Source organism: Cinclus cinclus, chromosome 16, assembly GCF_963662255.1.
Source record: "Cinclus cinclus chromosome 16, bCinCin1.1, whole genome shotgun sequence".
In the NCBI taxonomy this organism is placed as follows: domain Eukaryota; kingdom Metazoa; phylum Chordata; class Aves; order Passeriformes; family Cinclidae; genus Cinclus; species Cinclus cinclus.
Window position 1 is genome coordinate 12,924,313 of NC_085061.1, and position 16,532 is coordinate 12,940,844.

A 16,532-nucleotide genomic window follows, 5' to 3' on the forward strand; every position below is an offset into this window, starting at 1 on the left:
AGCCCGTGTATTTCCAGAGGGCAAGGGGAGCTCTGTTTTTACTGGTCAAGGCTGCAATCTGATGCTCTCTGCTGTGCTTGCCAGGTATTGGGATGCTTTCTTGACCTAAACACTGAACAAAGCAGGTCAGAATCGAATCATCTATCTAGGGAACCAGTGATCCTGATAAAAACAGACCTTTGTGCTCCTGGTGTGTCCTAGCTGTCCTCACAAAACTGTCAGGCGAGGCACACAGGCTGTAACATCACCATTTCCCTGCTTGAATTATAATCCATATTCAGTGGAGCCACAATTTAACACTTGATGACACAGGATTCATGCTCCAAGGAGTGTTGCATACAAAAGTGCATGCAGGAGGGGATGCAGCTGGAGATGTGGAGATGAGGTGTTGAACAATTCTGTCCAGTATCTGAGGGTCATTCTGCACCACTCCTGGCTGGTGCAGACCCAGCAGTGTCTGGATGGAAACAGGCAGGTGTGTGGCTCACCAGGCCTTGAAGCAGTTTTAGCAAGCTGCAGCAGTGAAAGTGCTGCATTCACAGGCTGATGGATATCTATTTCATTGGATCTTTAACCACGTCTTGTGGCAAGATCACAGTTTCTTATGGGTTTCAATTAGGGAGGAAATTCCAGTTTCCAGCAGAGAAGAATGAAACAAATTCATGTAATCACATGTTCACCTTAAACATAACAAGCACCAGGAAAGAGCTCTCCTTCAGCTGGTCCTCAGAGGCCACATTTCAGTTAGAAGTATTCCCTGAAGAGGGAGAAAACAAACAAGGTTTTTGGGCTAGATGACCTGCTCTAGGCCAGGAATGGTGGGCGCTCAACACTGAACTGCTGGCATTCACCATCTCGTGCTTGAGCAGTCAGAACCTGGCCTTAAGTCAACTTATTCCATCTATTTTAGGCTAGGAGGACTCAGTGCACTGAAGGAGAACCGCCCGGGCTGGTGATGGCAGCAAGGTAGGTGTATTCTTTACCGAGAGGGTCGATTTTATCCAGCTCTGCAGATTCCTGCAGTATGGGCAAAAGAATCCAGAGTCTGGGAGCTGGGCAGGGAAGCAATGGGGAACAAGAATTTGTTGCGGTGCTGTCTGCAAGAGTGTTCTACAGGAGCAAGAAGTCACGTTTCAGTGACAGAGCTTTGCTTTTCTTGCAAAATGCACATACTATTGGCAAGAGGTAAAGAACGAGCAGGGGTGGGTCAGATTCCTACTCCAGCTCCAGAGCGTTCCTCCCAGGAGATGCTGAAGGACCCTAAGAATGCATTACTGGATGCTTCTTTTCCTTGTTTATGTGGCAGAAACATCTGAAAACAATTTGTGCCTGTTAAGCTTTGTGGACAGTCGGGGTTCTGCGTGTGATTTGGCCTCCACCTCAGCCAGGACTAGCTGGGGCTGCTCTGCGTTTGCTCATTAGCTAATGAGACATGATATCTTTAGCGGGGCTCTCTGGGGGCTGCCTTCGACGTGTGGCTGCCGTGGGCACGAGCGGGGCTGGGTGTGGTACAGATGAGCTCAGCCCGTCTGTATCACGCAGGTCAGCGGGGAAGACGCAGTAAGATGGGAAAGCAACATCATCCCCCCAGTTATTACTAACATTGAAAGCATCTGGAGCTGTGGCTTGGGGACCTGCTCAAGAGGGATGTGCACCCTGCAGGCCTCGCTGGAGCTCCAGCAGAGCTCTGTGTCAGCAGTTAAGTGCTGACTGATGCTCCTTGGAGGATGGATGGAGAAATCTTCTGCAGCAATCCCAGGACAAAGGCAAGGACGGCTGAGCAATCGAGGTGGGAGGATGCCCTCCAGAAGGGGAAAATGTTTTAACTGTGAGGAAAGAAACAGCTTAGAGGAGGGATGATACGCTAACCACATGGCTGGAAAAGGAGGTGTGAAGACTTGATGCGAAACACAGCACTAACTGTGGGGGAATGGGGCAAGGAGAAGGTAAAGTACAGTGAAAGAGCAAGAAAAAGTGAGGGGACCGGGAGCATCGCAGCCAAACGTGCGGGAGGCTCAGTGGGGAAGGCTCCCGTGGGAAGCAGCGAGGCCAGGGCTCGGCAGACGAGCGGCGTCCAGCCAAGGGGACTCGGCACGGGAATCGCCGCAGCTCCCCGCGGGCACGGCAGCGTTCCCGGCACCCGCGGGGCCGACGCTAACGGGAGCCGGCGCGCAAGCCCGGCACCCCAGCGCAGCGGAGGGGCCAAAGGGCGCTGCCCACCGCCGAGGCAGCGGGGAAGGCGGGGGCTGCGGGGGCCGCGGGCGGGCCGGTGGCTTCCGCCCGGCGCGGCGCATTCCTACCCCGTGAGTCAGGGCGGCGCGGCGGGATGCGGCGTCCCGCGGCCCCGGGCGCTGGCAGCTCCCCGCCGGGACTCTCAGCGCCGAGCGCCGCTCCGCTCCCGGCTCCTATTTGCATGCCGAGGCTGTGAATGGCGTGCCCGCCCGGCCGGCCCCTGGCACGGGGGAGGAGTCTCCGCGCCCTCCGCGGGCCGAGCTCGGCGGCGCCGGTCCCTTAAGCCGCACCGGGGGGGCGGCTCGACCCGAGCGGCCGCTGCGCTTCGCCCGCCTGCTCGGTGAGTGCGGGGCCGGGGGGACGAGGGGGGACTGGCCGGGAGCGGCATCCCCCGAGGGCCGTTCCTGCCCCGCTGAGGTGCCGGGACTGCGCCGCTCCGCCGGGCAGGGAGCGGCCCTGGGCGGCCAGCGGGGTAAGAGCGTCGCCGGAGGCAGGTGCCGCCCCCGACCCCCGTGTTTGGATGTTGGGAGCTCGGCGATCTCGGTGCTTTCGGCTGTAGGTGGAGGTGCGCGTTCGCGGCTTGTTTCAGCTGATCCGAGTCCACCCCATCTCCACGCTTTTCCACCCGTGCCTCCCCTTGACGCTGGCACCCGCGCTTTGGCAGCGACTTTTGGGGATGATCTGGTGGGAAATATATGGCTTTTTACACGTAAAGGTTAGTTTTCCTGCCGGATCGAGTCTCTGAACTGAGTTCTCACACTGTGCGCTGCTGGCACGAAGCAAGGGGATCACGGCGAGCAAGACCAAAGCTTTTGCACGACTGCACACTGTGTCAGGTCCTTTTGGGCTCCCCGGCGAGCAAGCCCGTCCTGCCACACACATCCCTGCAGTGCCAAAGTGTCCCATGTGTGTATTTTGCCCTGTGTTTTTCTCCAGTGTAACTCAGGAGAGGTGAGTGGCAGCACAGATGAGTTTTTTCTGGTGCTCGACTTAGCGCAGGACTCGATTCTGTGGCTGCTGCTTCGCTTGCAGGTTGGCTTCGTGGTGGGGTGCACGGTGCTGGTCAGGGATGTCTCCAAGCCGGGTCTTGGAGCAAGCAGGAAGTTGTTTCCTTTCTTCCTGTTTTTGTCCCCATGCCTGGTAATTTCCTCTGGGAAGAAAAGTGCATTCTGCAGTAAAGGGAAAAAATAGTCACACGTAATGTAACGGGAAGGGACAAGGCGGCAAAGCTTCTGAATGAAGCATGGGACAAGGAGGGAGCACAGGGTGTTAACTGCAGTAACGCTGATAGGGCAGCAAGGACAAATAGCTGCCTGCGGGCTGTGACCACGGGGATAAAAACGGCCCACTAGGGACAAGCTGGGAGCAAGCCCTTGGAAGAATTGCATTTCCACTCCAGTGTATGGAAGGAGGTTGCTCTCCAGCTATTCCATCTCAGTGCTGCAGATTTGCAGGAGGAGGTGATGACTTGGATTAGATTGGTTGATATAGTTGGAAGAGAGAGGTGAACTTTAGATACTTCCTTTAAGTGTTGATTGTTAAATGGACTTTTTGAAAGGGCTTGTCTTCGTTCTTTATTAAACCTTCAGTTGCTCTAATAACAGCTATCATCCCTCCCTCCTGCTGCATCCCTCATGTCCTTAAATCCTCATGGCTGCCACTGCTCAGCCCAGGTCTCCCCTGTCTGTGTGCAGGCTCTTGGGGAGCCTGTGCCAGTTCTGAGCTGGGATACTGCCAGCCTTCCAGGAGGTGCTGTGCATTTGGAACAGGTCCCCAGCTTTGTCCTTGTCTCTGTGCTCATTGGTCCTGAGCCCCCAGGAAGGCAGCAGCTCTGGCATGTGGATGTGTGTCTGTGCTGTTCCTGCTTCTGTGCCTTCCCATGAGAGGAGGGTGATGCTGTGCAGTGTAAAGCAACTCCCACAAAACTAGTTCTGCTCTGGGACTTCCCATGACAGACCTTTTCTTTTTTTTTTTTCTTTTTTTTTTTCTTTTTAAGCAATCCACTTGCAAGAGATCTGCCTACAAACTGGCTTTTCAGGTTCTGGGGAAAGCCATGGGCTGGCCCTGGTCTCGGGAATGTCTTGCTCTGTGCTGGGTAGGGATGAGCTTTGAATGTGGAGAGTGCTGCTGTCCTGCAGAGTACAGCAGACACCTCTTCTCCAACAAGCTTGTCCTCTCAGTGTCTTGATTCTGAGACCGTGTGGCCCTGATTGTGTCACCTCAGGGAGGAATTATGACCCTCAGAGAGGGCCGGCACCTCGTCACTGGACTTGGCAGACAGCTCGTTTCAGTTTCGTGGCAGGGACTGCAATGAAGTTGCCGCTGCATGAAGTCGCCAGGCAGGAATAGGAATTCCTTTTGGGGTCATCAGTCCTGTTCCTCTGGAATCCAGCCTCGGAAAGTAGCCAACAAGTCCCAACATGTTCCCTTGAAAGAGGCAGGGTCTGCTGAGTGTGGCATGATAGGACAGTTTATTCTGGGCACAGAGCCCTCATGCTCAGTTATAATTAGTAAAGGTTTGATTCTCTTCCGTGTGTTGGATCTCTCTGCAGTGCAAACACAGCCTGGTTAGTGCTGAAAGCCTGAGGTGGGCAACATGATGAGGATTACCAGCTTGTTTTCCTCTTCCATTCAGTGTATCCAGCAAAAGGTTGAGCAGAGCGTGTGTTGTGTGAGCCCCGTGTTGCTGGGGATTTGCCTGCCAAGCAGGACTACCTCTGAGCTGAAGATCCTGGCATTTCTTTATCTGTCACTCTACAGCTTTTATTCAGCAGACTAATCTTTTGATAAGATTTTTCCCTTGTGTTTGCTGCCTTTCTTCCACAGCTATCTCTGGAGGCTTTGGCACCCTGTGGAGACCATGCGCCTTTCTCAGAGGTTCCAGCATTAATTGTGACCTGACATGACACTTCTATTAATTGCTGCTCCTGCAGCCACCAGCCTGTCGCATGTACATGACCCATTTCAGTAGAAATACTTAAAACTCAAGGATGGATTCCTTCCTTTTCCCTGAGCTCAGATGTGGATTAGTTTCCTTTCTTTTCAGCTGAAGAGGTGCTGGACTCCAAGTTTAACATTTATCATCATCTAGTTGGAAGGAAAGGGACATGAACTGTGCAGCTCTCACACTGTTGCTGTGAGGTTGTCTCCCAGCTGCTGGGTATGTATGTGTTGGAGTTTTAAGGAACCCATGGAATGTATGTGTTGCCTGCCTGCTCAGGGAGCTGTATTGCATCCTCTCTGCTGTGTGACAGTATCTCGGTGTGTGCTGTGTGTGCTGCAGCCTTAATTTCATGGGATTTGTGTCTGGGTACCAGGTAAAACATCCCAGTGCTGCTGGAAAGTAGGTGAGGACAGTTTCTGTCTTCAAAGCAGTGGGAATCCCTGGTGTCCAGGGTGGTGCAGTAGGTCTCTCCCTGGTGGTAGGCTTCTTTTTTTAGGCTTCGTGGTTGGTTTACTTTGTTTTCTTTATTTTTTTGCCTTGTTCAGAACTAGTGGACCTGAATGGGCATCAGGTTGCTTACTCTACTAGTGCTCAGTAACTGCCCTCTGAGAGAATAGCATGTAAAAGGGACAGTCTTAGTCCTGCAGCTCTTAGTCCCAAGAGATTGGACAGGCAAGATTTAACCTTGGAAGGAAATGGATCTGCTTGGCAGCATTTCCCATGGTCATGCTGGCAGCTTGGTTTCCATGTCCTCGAAGAACCCCCAGCTAATTTGGTATGTGATGTGTACTCAGACCATCCTGGAGACCCTCCCTGCAGTGCAGCCTGAGATGGGCAGGGCTTGTCTGCCAATCTCTCTGTTTTCACAGGCAGAATGTGCCACTGGGAAGTGAGGTTTCCACAGGGAGAAGTGGAAATTGCATCTGTGCTGAGATTGCCTATTGTCATATCCTTGTTAGTTGAACTTCAGGGATTTCTGACTGTTTGCTCCCTTTTTTTTGGTCTTACTCATCTTGCTGCTGTCCAGGACTGGTTGAATCTTCAGATCATACCTCCCATCCTTGTTTCAGTCCATGCTGCTGTAGGAATGAGGAGGTTGTTTTTTTTTTTTAATGTGTTGTAGGGATGATGTGACAGAGCAAATTAGCAGCTGAGTTTTTGACCAAATCATCCGAACTATGGTCAAATCCTTTTGAGTAACAGTGTCTGTTTCCCACTGGGTGAAGACAGAGAGCTTATTCTTCACATTTATCTTATCTGTCAAGTCTCCTAAAGCTCTAAGAGTGCACGTTTCATTGCTTATGTGCTCTGCTTGCTGCACAGACAGCAAATGTCAGATTGACATAAGGCATGTTTTTGCTGTAATTTCCTTTGGATGTACTCTTCAACTGTCTGGGTAAACAATTTATTTCAAATATAATTACAGCTCCTTTTTGTCTACCAAAGAAATGTTGGAACTGTGGTGGTTACAGACCTGAGCAGCAGATATGTTCTTAAATTCTGGGGCCTTCAGCAACAAACAGACCTTGCCTTAGTAATCAGAGCATCTCTAGAGTGCAGTGTTTATTAAAGGAAATGTAATTTTTTTCTCAGAGAAGTCTGAAGTATCATTGCACAATACTTCCGTGGCACGGCAGAGCCTTCCCAAGGGGAGAAGAGATAGCAAGCCATGCCTGATCTTGCCTTTTCTGGAAAGCTTACCTTTGCCACCTCCTCCCCTTCCTGTTTCCACTCTGCTCAGAGCCAGCCCCTTGCTCTGCTGGTCAGCAGCAATCCCTGCTTTGAAGGTTTTCTTTCCTTTAAAAAGGAACAATCCCTATGAGGTCATCCTGAAACTGCACAGGATGCTGCGTTTACAGTCCTTCAGGTCTGGCACTTACTGGCTTTGGCTCAGTGAACGTTAGAACTGCTTGGATTTTAAAATTTGGAGGGCTCAGATGGCTGGGTTGACAAACACAGCTTCTGTATTTTGGGAGTTACTGCCTTGTAGCAATCAGAGCACGGGAGGTTTGTTACTCTGTTGCTTAAATTCAAAGCCTTAAAGTGAACTGTAGCATACTCTTGAGTTCTGCCAAAAAGTGTGAGTGTACCTTCCTTTCCCCAGGCTGTTCTGGGACTGTTATTTCAGGGAGAACAGTGAGCAAGGATATGCCATTCAGTCAGACTGAACAAGTGTGGTTCACTTAGAATATTTTATTTTTTTTTTTGCTAAACCAAGCTAGAATTATGATTACTTCTATTTGCATTATGAATGAGCTGTTGAACCGGGCACACAGTGAATGTGCAGAGGTGTGCACACACCTGCAGAGCAAGACAAGCTCTTCCTGCAGCTGTTTCCAGTTGGATACAGCAGGAGATGGTGTGTGCCTGGCTATCAAGCACAAGCCAGGGGAGAAATCAGAGCAGCAGAGTGGCTCTCCTGTGTCCTTGGCTGCATCAGCTAATGGTGAGGAACAGCAGCTCCAGCCAAACCAGCTCTGTTCTGAATTCTTGGCTGTTTAATTTGTCCTTTGAAGGATCTCCCCCGGGCCTTGGCTGCTGTGGGCATTTTTTATTCTCTCACTTGTACCCCGGTGAGCAGAACTGTGGTGGTGCTGGCAAAAGCAGGTGTGTGACAGGGAGCAAGGATGCTCTGAGTTTCAAAGGAATACACCAAGAAAGCTGTTCTGAATGGCTCTGTGGCTTCCATCCTTCCTGAATATAAAGTCTGTCTTCTGGTGGCTCCAGTGTTTGTTATTGTTATTTCCTCTAAGATTTTTTTAGATTGCTATTCAGCGTGGTTTTATGTAACTTTCCATAGGAAATGTTGTAATTTGTGGCAGTTTTGATCTCTTTTGCCATTGAAACGTTTTTATTTAGCACAACAAACAGTGATTCTTAGCTGTTTTTAGTACCCAGAGTCTTTGCTGTAGAGGATGAACAGCTTTTGGTCTAATGTAATTTTTGCTTTGGCCTATTGTGATCTTCTTAGGGGAGGTTGCTTTTCCATCAATTGTTTATTGATATTGTATTTTCTAAATGAACAGTGTTGTAATCACTAAGACATTACCAAGAAAATTGCTCTTGAGCTGGGTGCACAGGCAGCAGCTGTTCCAAAATCAACCAGAGCCAGTGTTTACTTCTGTCCTGAGTGTCATCCCAGCGCTGTGTTCCCAGTTTTCCTTGTGTCCTGAACCCTTACAGTACTTGTGATGACTATGAGAGTTGGTAGGAAAAACTTCAAAATGCAAAATTCCAATGAAAATAATACTTTTGTTGGGTGTGTTTTTTGTTTCCTAATGTGAGGTCATGACTGCACTGACAAAAGCCTTTTTTTTGACTCTCACCTTGCTGTACAATTGAGGCAGTGACTATGCCCGTGGTACATGTGGGTCAGACAGAACTTAACTGGTCATCTGTTTCACTGGTAATGGGAATAAATCTGGAACAGGGTCCTCTAAGTCCCACTGAATTGTTTAAATGAGTTAAATGTGCACTGAAATAGTGTCTGTGATCACTCTTTCCTGAAGAAGGTGCAGATGTGTGCAGAGCACTGAGACAACTTAAACCCCAGTGCTTTGAGGCTGCTGGGGACCCAAAGGGCTCTGCTGGCTCAGCCCAGGCACCACTGAGCAACAGGCTGCTGTGGTTCCCTTCAGCCAGGGTGCAGGAACAAGGCTTGCATAGATGATCCTTCCTCTGGCAGCTGGTAATGGATCTCTGGGTGGAAACAGCTCTTTGGAGGACCAAGCAATGCTCTGCTGGCTCTCCTAAGGAGTGGGAATGGTTCTCAGAGCTTGGTGTGCCATCACTGGAACCAAGCAATGCTCTGCTGGCTCTCCTAAGGAGTGGGAATGGTTCTCAGAGCTTGGTGTGCCATCACTGGAACCAAGCAATGCTCTGCTGGCTCTCCTAAGGAGTGGGAATGGTTCTCAGAGCTTGGTGTGCCATCACTGGAACCAAGCAATGCTCTGCTGGCTCTCCTAAGGAGTGGGAATGGTTCTCAGAGCTTGGTGTGCCATCACTGGAGCTGTTGGCAGGTATCTCATCATGCTGTGCCCCCATGGAGCCTATAAGTGATGGGCTGTAACCAGACTTCAAGGATGTGGCTGCTGGAAATGTGGCTATTGGATGTGGTGGCAAAGCTGCAAGGTGTGTTTGTGCGTGGAGAAACATAAACAGGGTGAAGAGACAAAGTGCCCCAGAAGGGTTTCCACTGCTGCCCCCTCATTGTTGGTTGGTTTATGTGTAGGCTGTTGCCCTTGCTGGTATCTCAGTAGGTTGTAGATGGCTGTGGGCTGGGTTTGCTCTGGAAGGTGGAGTTGGAGATGGGCCCTGAGTGTGCTTGGCTGGTGCTGCAGATCTGCCTCTGTCATCTGGGTCACACATGCTGAGGAGATGGAAAAGACCCCTCTGCCCAGCCTGCTCTGCTTGGCTCCCTTCCACATCCTTCCTTGTGGGTGCTCCAGGCTGTGGGTGAGCAGGGGAAGCTTTTCCCTTGGGAGCCTCTCTGTGGAAGCTGCCCAGGTGTGAGGGTTGGCTGTCAGCTCTGGAGAAATCTGTGGTTTGGATATTTTCCCATCTAATGACCCCACCAAAAAATTCATTCTGCCTCTGGTGATACTGTAGTGTTTTATTCCTATTGCACTCAACACCTGCACTGAGGGTGCTTCTCAGAAGATTATTTAGGGACACTGAACCCACCACCTCCCTGGGATAATTATTGGCTTCCCACAGTGCTACAAATCTGAGTTTTTGGCCATGTTTTCAACAATCACTTCAAACTATACTGCCTTGAGAAGCAGTCCAGCCATCTGGCTCTGGCTGCTCTGTTTCTTCCTGCTTCTTCCCCTTTCCTTCTGCTGGCACAAGTGTTTGTGGAGCCATGTGGGAAGGGGCTGGGGCTGGAATGAGCCATTTTCTCTGCTGAGCTCATGTGGGTCGGTTCCCAGTGTGGATCACCCAACAGCTGTGGGGATACTGGTGCCAGCAGGAGGAGAAGGGCAGCACACAGGGGTGGGTCACTGTTTCTTCTGTTGGCTTGCATCTCTTTCAAGTGTCTGAGACATTTATTTTTTAGCTTGAATTTTGAGCATTGGTTTTTGAGTTCTTGTTACTGTTTTGCCCTTTGTCTGCTGCAACAAAAGGACTTTGAAGATCAGCCTGTTGCTTATGAGTGTTTGCGTGTTGCAGTTGGGGGTCATCTTTTAACCTGTATTTGAAGGAGTTCAACTACAGACCTGGTGACTAACAGAAATCAGGAGGTTTTTGAGCTTCCTGTTTTTCCTCTCTATTCTATATGAGGTCACCACACCTTCATGTCCCAGGTGAAGCTGTTTTGAAATCTTTTAATGCTGGTGTTCAATTAGGAACTCATTGTTTTATTTGATTTCCATCATGACCTTCATGTTTTTCTGAAAATCAAGAAAATGAGTTGCTCAAAGGGATATCAGGTCTCCTTTCTTGATCATGGGATTGGCTCACCACATACATTCAGACTTCACTGGCGGATGTTTTCATTACCTGTACTTAAACCCCTCTGATTCTGTATGCAGCTGAACCTTTTCCAATTCAGTGGGTCATGAAAAGCTGAAGCTTTGCACTCCTGCTGTGCCTCTTTGAGTACCATCCCTCTATAAGGCTTTGCATGAAATACCAACCCCGGTGTAGCTTCCCATTTTCTAGGAGTCTGCCTGGCCTCTTCAAGCAAACCAGGCAGTTTTGGTTGCTAATTTGGCAGCTGATTCAATTAAGTGGTTCATGGTGAGATCTCCAGTGGGGATAGAGTAGGACAATTTCACACAGGCAGGGGACAGCAGCTCGTGCCTGTATTTGATGTCTCACCTGAGCTGCTGTCATGCTGAGCCATCACTGAATAGGCTGGTCCTACCCTTCCTCTCTGGGTTGCACAGGGCTTATCTGAAATTGTCTGAGCCTCTTCAGGATGCCAGATCAACAGGAAATAATTTACTAGGGTTAGTTTGTGCTGGTTAAACACCTTGTAGTGGCTCAGTGGAGTAAGGCAAGCCTGCTCCCTGGGCAGCAGCTGCTGGCAGATGGGTTTGCCTGTGAGCAGAAGCCAAAGCCCTGAGGAGCTGTTGCCTCTGTGATTTGGTGCAGGCTCTTGGAAGCAGCATCAGCCTCTACCAGCACTCAGGCAGAGCCCGTGCATGGCAGAGAGCAGCGAGAGGGACGGTGGGGAGTGCGTGGGAATGGCAGGGCTCAAAGGGCAGTGTGTCTGCACAGCTCTCTGCCAGCCTTGTGCTCAGAGCTGCTTGGACTGCTCACACCCAGCTCTGCTGTGGCAGCCTGCAGGTGTGCAAAGCCTTACAGCATTTCCCAGCTCAGCAGCCAGCCTTCGGAAAGCAGGAGAGGGCCTTGGGCAGTGCTGATGGCCTTGTTTCATTTCTCAGGGTGGGCAGTGGTGGTGGTCTCAGCCAAAGCTCAGGTGTTGCTGTGCCCTTAACAGTTTTCCCCCAGAGTGCAGGGTCACAGGCCTGTCCCACCTTCCCCATCCCTGCCTGCCCTCAGCCCCTCCATCTGGCCTGTTTCAAAGGACTGGCCCACGCCTGGTGTTTGGGAGATTGTTTGTAACTTGTTGGGTTTGATCCATGCTAGATGGTTCTATTGGCAGCCATGAGACTGAAACCCCACTGCTCCTCTTCTCATTGGACTTCCTGCCTTTTCCCTGCTGTGCCAGCAGCAATCCTCCTGGAGAGAGAGGCACAGCCAGGAGCTGGCTCCTCTGGCTCCTCCTGCCTGGAGAACACATTGAGGATCCCGGTTTCTTTGCTGTGTCCACCTGGATTCTTGTGCCTCAGCCAGAACAGCTGCATCTGCAGCCCCCTTCAGGTACATGGGGCTTGCCTGGGACTTTGTGTAGCAGCACTGTAAATACAATTGTAGCAGTGATGGGGTTTGAAAAATGGAGGAAAAAGCAGCTGGAGTCTGAGCACAGAATGCGGTGATCGGATTGCAGCGGAATAACCCCGGTGTCTGTTACTCCTGGGGGTGTCTGTAGGAACATGCACACACTGTGCTGGAGAGCAGCAGTGGTATTGGAAAAAGCAGATGCTGTTTGTTTGTGTGGTAGTGTTGAATTAACTTGGGGTTTTGTTTTGGTTTGGTTTTTGTTTGGAATGTTTCTTGGGGGAAAAAAGCCAGCTTTATTTTAAATGGGAATGCTGGTAAAAAGGAGATTTTGAAAGAAAAGAAATCAACATGGGAAAAGCTTCAGTTGTCTGTTTAAATGGAAGGATGCTCTTTCTTTGAAATTACTGTGAGAGCTTCTAAATGTATTTAGGATGCCTGTCAGTTTTAGGAACATGCTCAGGCTTCTGGACAAAGCTTTTCCTTCGCTCTTTGGGTCAGTAGATTTCACTAAGCAGCTTTCCTTGATCATGTGCCAATTTTGTGCCTCCCTTTCTTAGCCTGACCCACAGCACAGTGGATTTGCCTTTCATTCTGGTTCTGTGACCTTGCTTTGGCACAGACCTTTTGAAGATTAATTTTCCAGACTATCTGCTATTGTGTTTTTATTTTGTTTGTTTATTTTAATTGAAATGGACATTATTATTTTTATGCTGCTACCAGCTGATCAGTTAGAAGGAGCTGGATTTGCAAGTACTTCTCATTCAGTCTTGTATTTGCATATTCCTGAGTTTTATGATGCTGGTGGAACAGAGTCCAAACTAAGCAAGCACAGGCAAGAGGTCTGAAACAGCCCCTGTATGAGAACTGAGCTTCTGGATGTGGGTGTGAGAAAAGGGGATGGTAGGAAGAGAATGGAAGAGATCTGTAGAGTCAGGACTTGCATGGAGAAAGAGGATAGGGAAAAGCTGATCACTCTTTTAGTCCAAGAACTACAGAGCAACAAGTGACCCCAGGAGATGGCAGGTTTGCAGACGAGCTGGAGCAGGCTTGTCACACAGCATGTGTTTCAGCTCTGCAGCTTTGTCATGTGCAGTAATGAATAGTAGAAGTTTGCTTGGATTAAAAAAATAAGCTGGATAAATTTGGAATAATAACCATTGGATGGATATAGAGATGGATACAGAGCTATTACATGGAAGTACATTTGTGGCACAAGAAGCCTGTGAGTTATTCATAGCAAGGGCCGTGGCTCTGTCCTGTGAGATAGGACTGTTGAGTGATCCTGCACTCCTACCCCGTGCCAGGCATCCTCAGTTGGAAATGAGATACTGGCTTTAGAGGGACACTGAGCCTGACCCTGCACGGCTCTGCTGTGTGTGTTCCCATCCTGCTGCTGCTGGTGGCCTCTTGACAGTACTGAGGAATTGGGATTGCTGGTATGGGACCATTCAAACAAAATATGTATCAATGCAGTCAGCTTTGAAACAAAGCCCACTGACCTGATGAAATACATGGACACTGGACCCTGAAACACTGACCCCTAAAAGTAACCAAGGGGTCAGTATGAAGTGCTTTAACTGCAGTGCTGAGAGAGAAATTAGCAGCACTTGGAGTGAGGGCCAGGTGTAGTAAGGGGTGTTACCTGCCTTGCAAAGGCTGTTGGACCATGTTGCTGTACATCTGTGCACACAGCTAAGCCCTGGTGCTCATCCAGTCTATATATCTGTATATATATATATACACACATATATACACACAGTCTATATATCTGCATATTCAGCTGCATCCACATTCAGACTCCCTGTTAAGCCCCTGGAGACCTGTCTCTCATGACCATACCCCAGGCCTTTTTGTGCCTGGGGCAGAGGCAATTGCCTGACCTGTGCTGTGGCTGATTATTCATACAGTGTTCACAGTGCTTGCCCTGGCAGGGCCTGAACTAGTCTCAGGTGTTTGTAAGGTTTATTTTTGGCCTCTCCAAATGCACACAGGGAGTTGGGAATGCTGAACAGCTTTGCCTTCACTGCACTCTTTTACTGGGAAGTGAGCCTGTTAGTGGGTAAAGAAGGTTGAACTGGTGGATGGATGTGCTCCTATGTACTCTGTTTGCAGCCAGCCTTGAAACTTGCCTGGGGTTTAAATACTGACTGCATTTAGACAATTATTATATATGCATTTTTATGCTTTACTACTTAAGGAGCTCTTCAACTGCTGAAGCGGGGAGAAGGCAGATCCATTGCTGTCAGAATGTGAATTTCATCTTGAGATCTTCACCTTGCCTAAAGTACAAAATTGAGTCAAGTTTGGGGGTGATTGTAAGGCCACAGGCTTGACCCCTGTGTGTACGTGCCCTGAACTCTTTGGCAGGTGTGTACACCCTGGAGATCCCATGTGCTAGTCTGCAAGGGTGGCAAGGAAACCGGTGAAGACACGTGGACATCACTGTCTGTGGTCTGTGGCAATTTAGGAGGGGAAACTCAAAACAGATTTAATCAGAAGTCTTTCACAGGGTTTCACGTTATTGCAGCAACTTTCAGGCAATGCAGGGGTGATTCATCCTCTGCCTTCCTGGCTTGGCCTCACTGATTGATAAAGCTGCAAATCCTACACGCTTGTATTCTTTACACCCAAAGCTTCTGCTCACAAAGGCAGCTCTGTAGCTAGACAGGAAGGATGTTGAGTGATGTTGGCTCAGTGGTGAGATGCTGGAAAAGGCAGAGTTGCTACTTCAGAGGCTCTGAATTTGCCCTTGAAGGCACAGGAAGGAGGCTCTTGAGTTTTGTGAAATAGATTGTTTGGTCATGCGAGAGTGCTGGCTCTGTCTCTCTTGGCTGGTCTCTGATTAAGGCACCTCGAGGAGATGCTGTGTTTGTGATCCTCAGGGGTAAATGCTGAAGCTCTTTGCTGGAGTATTTCAGCTATGAGGAATCTGCTTTTATTTCTGACCTCACCATGAAGACAAATTTGCAAGACCTTTCAGTAAATCGTGTCTCATAGCAGATTTACTCATACCAAGCAGGGGCAGGAGTTCCCCTATTACTCTCACTGTTCTTATCTTATAGGAAGTTAGAACAGCTGTATTTAGCCAGCTTAGCAGGGAGGGAGGGAAGGAGCTGTGTCCCTCTCATGCGCAGCACTGCATCTGTGCAACAGGACTGTGGTGCATGTATGAAGGGCATGTCTGTACAGGCTAGGTCATGAATTCCCAGACTTTTGGGGGCCTGTGGTATTTGCTGAAACCCAACCTTCATCCACCTACAGCTGAGTCCTCCCTTTCTGTCGTTCCGGCTCAGCCGAGCACAGCGCTCCTGGCAGCCGGCCCAGCTCGCGCGACTGAACCAGCAGCTGGCCTTCAGCTCCTTTTAGATGAGATTCTCCCCTAACCCGTTCCAGATCATCCCCCACTCCCTGCTGCTGACCTACTTCCCCCCCCACCTGCCCCCTAGCCTTGTGTCCTTTGCAGTGGTGTGTGCAGTTCCCTTTGCAGAGCGGCTGCAGGGAGCTGTGGGAATCTGGTGGAAAGGCCCTGCACGGCCGCGCGCGTTTCAGAGAGCCAGTGCCCGGTTCGGCCTGGGAGGTACCCGTGCAGGCTGGCTGGCTCAGCCACTGCAAGGCTGGGATAATTCAGGCTGCTCAGGGCCTTGTTTTGTTCCGTGCCAAATGTCTCTGAGGGTGGAGATCCCTCTGCCTCTGGTCCTGGCCTCTCTCAAGGCAGAATCCTTATGTGTTAAACTCACTCTGCATTTGAAATAGGTGGGCTGTGTTAATACTGTAAGAAAACTAAGTTTTAATTCCAACAGTTTTTCTCCTACTCCCTGTCAAAGCATGTGTGCCTGTTGATTTAACTGGTTGCTAATTCCATCTGTCCACTGTGGTGAAGAGGCTGGGGCACTTGATTATTTTTGTCCCCTATGGCTAAGGGCAATAGGCCAGGCTAGGGCTGTGCAAGGAGAGAGCTGGGAGGGAATGGAATCTGTTGTCCCATTCAGCACACATGCTTCCCACTATTGTGTGTGTGACAGGAGAGGAAGAATTACAAACTTGTAGCATAATTTAGGTTGGAAAGTACCTGTGGAGGTATCTGAGCTGATCTGCCTCCAGTGAAAGGTGTTTTCTGAATTGTTTCTCTGAGTGTGAGTAAAGTGGGTGCCAATCTGAAAGACTCCTGTGGTCCCAAACAAGAGGGCAAAGCTGCAGCAAAGTGGGCAAGATGACAGCAAGTCCCTCTGCTCACTGCGGCATTTTGATTGCGCAGTGGTTTTTATTTAAATGCCATATCATACCATATCATTATTATTTATGTATGAAAACCACTCTTAGTTCAGGATTAGTGCCAGTTCTCTAATGTTCATGCTATACTGGTATTGCTCTGTGCACTGTGTTGTGTTTCTAGAAAATCACTGCATTTAAAAGAGATTAGAAACAGGGATGAGAAATGGCCAATTGTTAATTGCTAATGATGGGTGGGTTGGAAAGTGTGGTGCTTGGCTTTGGGTGGGCAAAA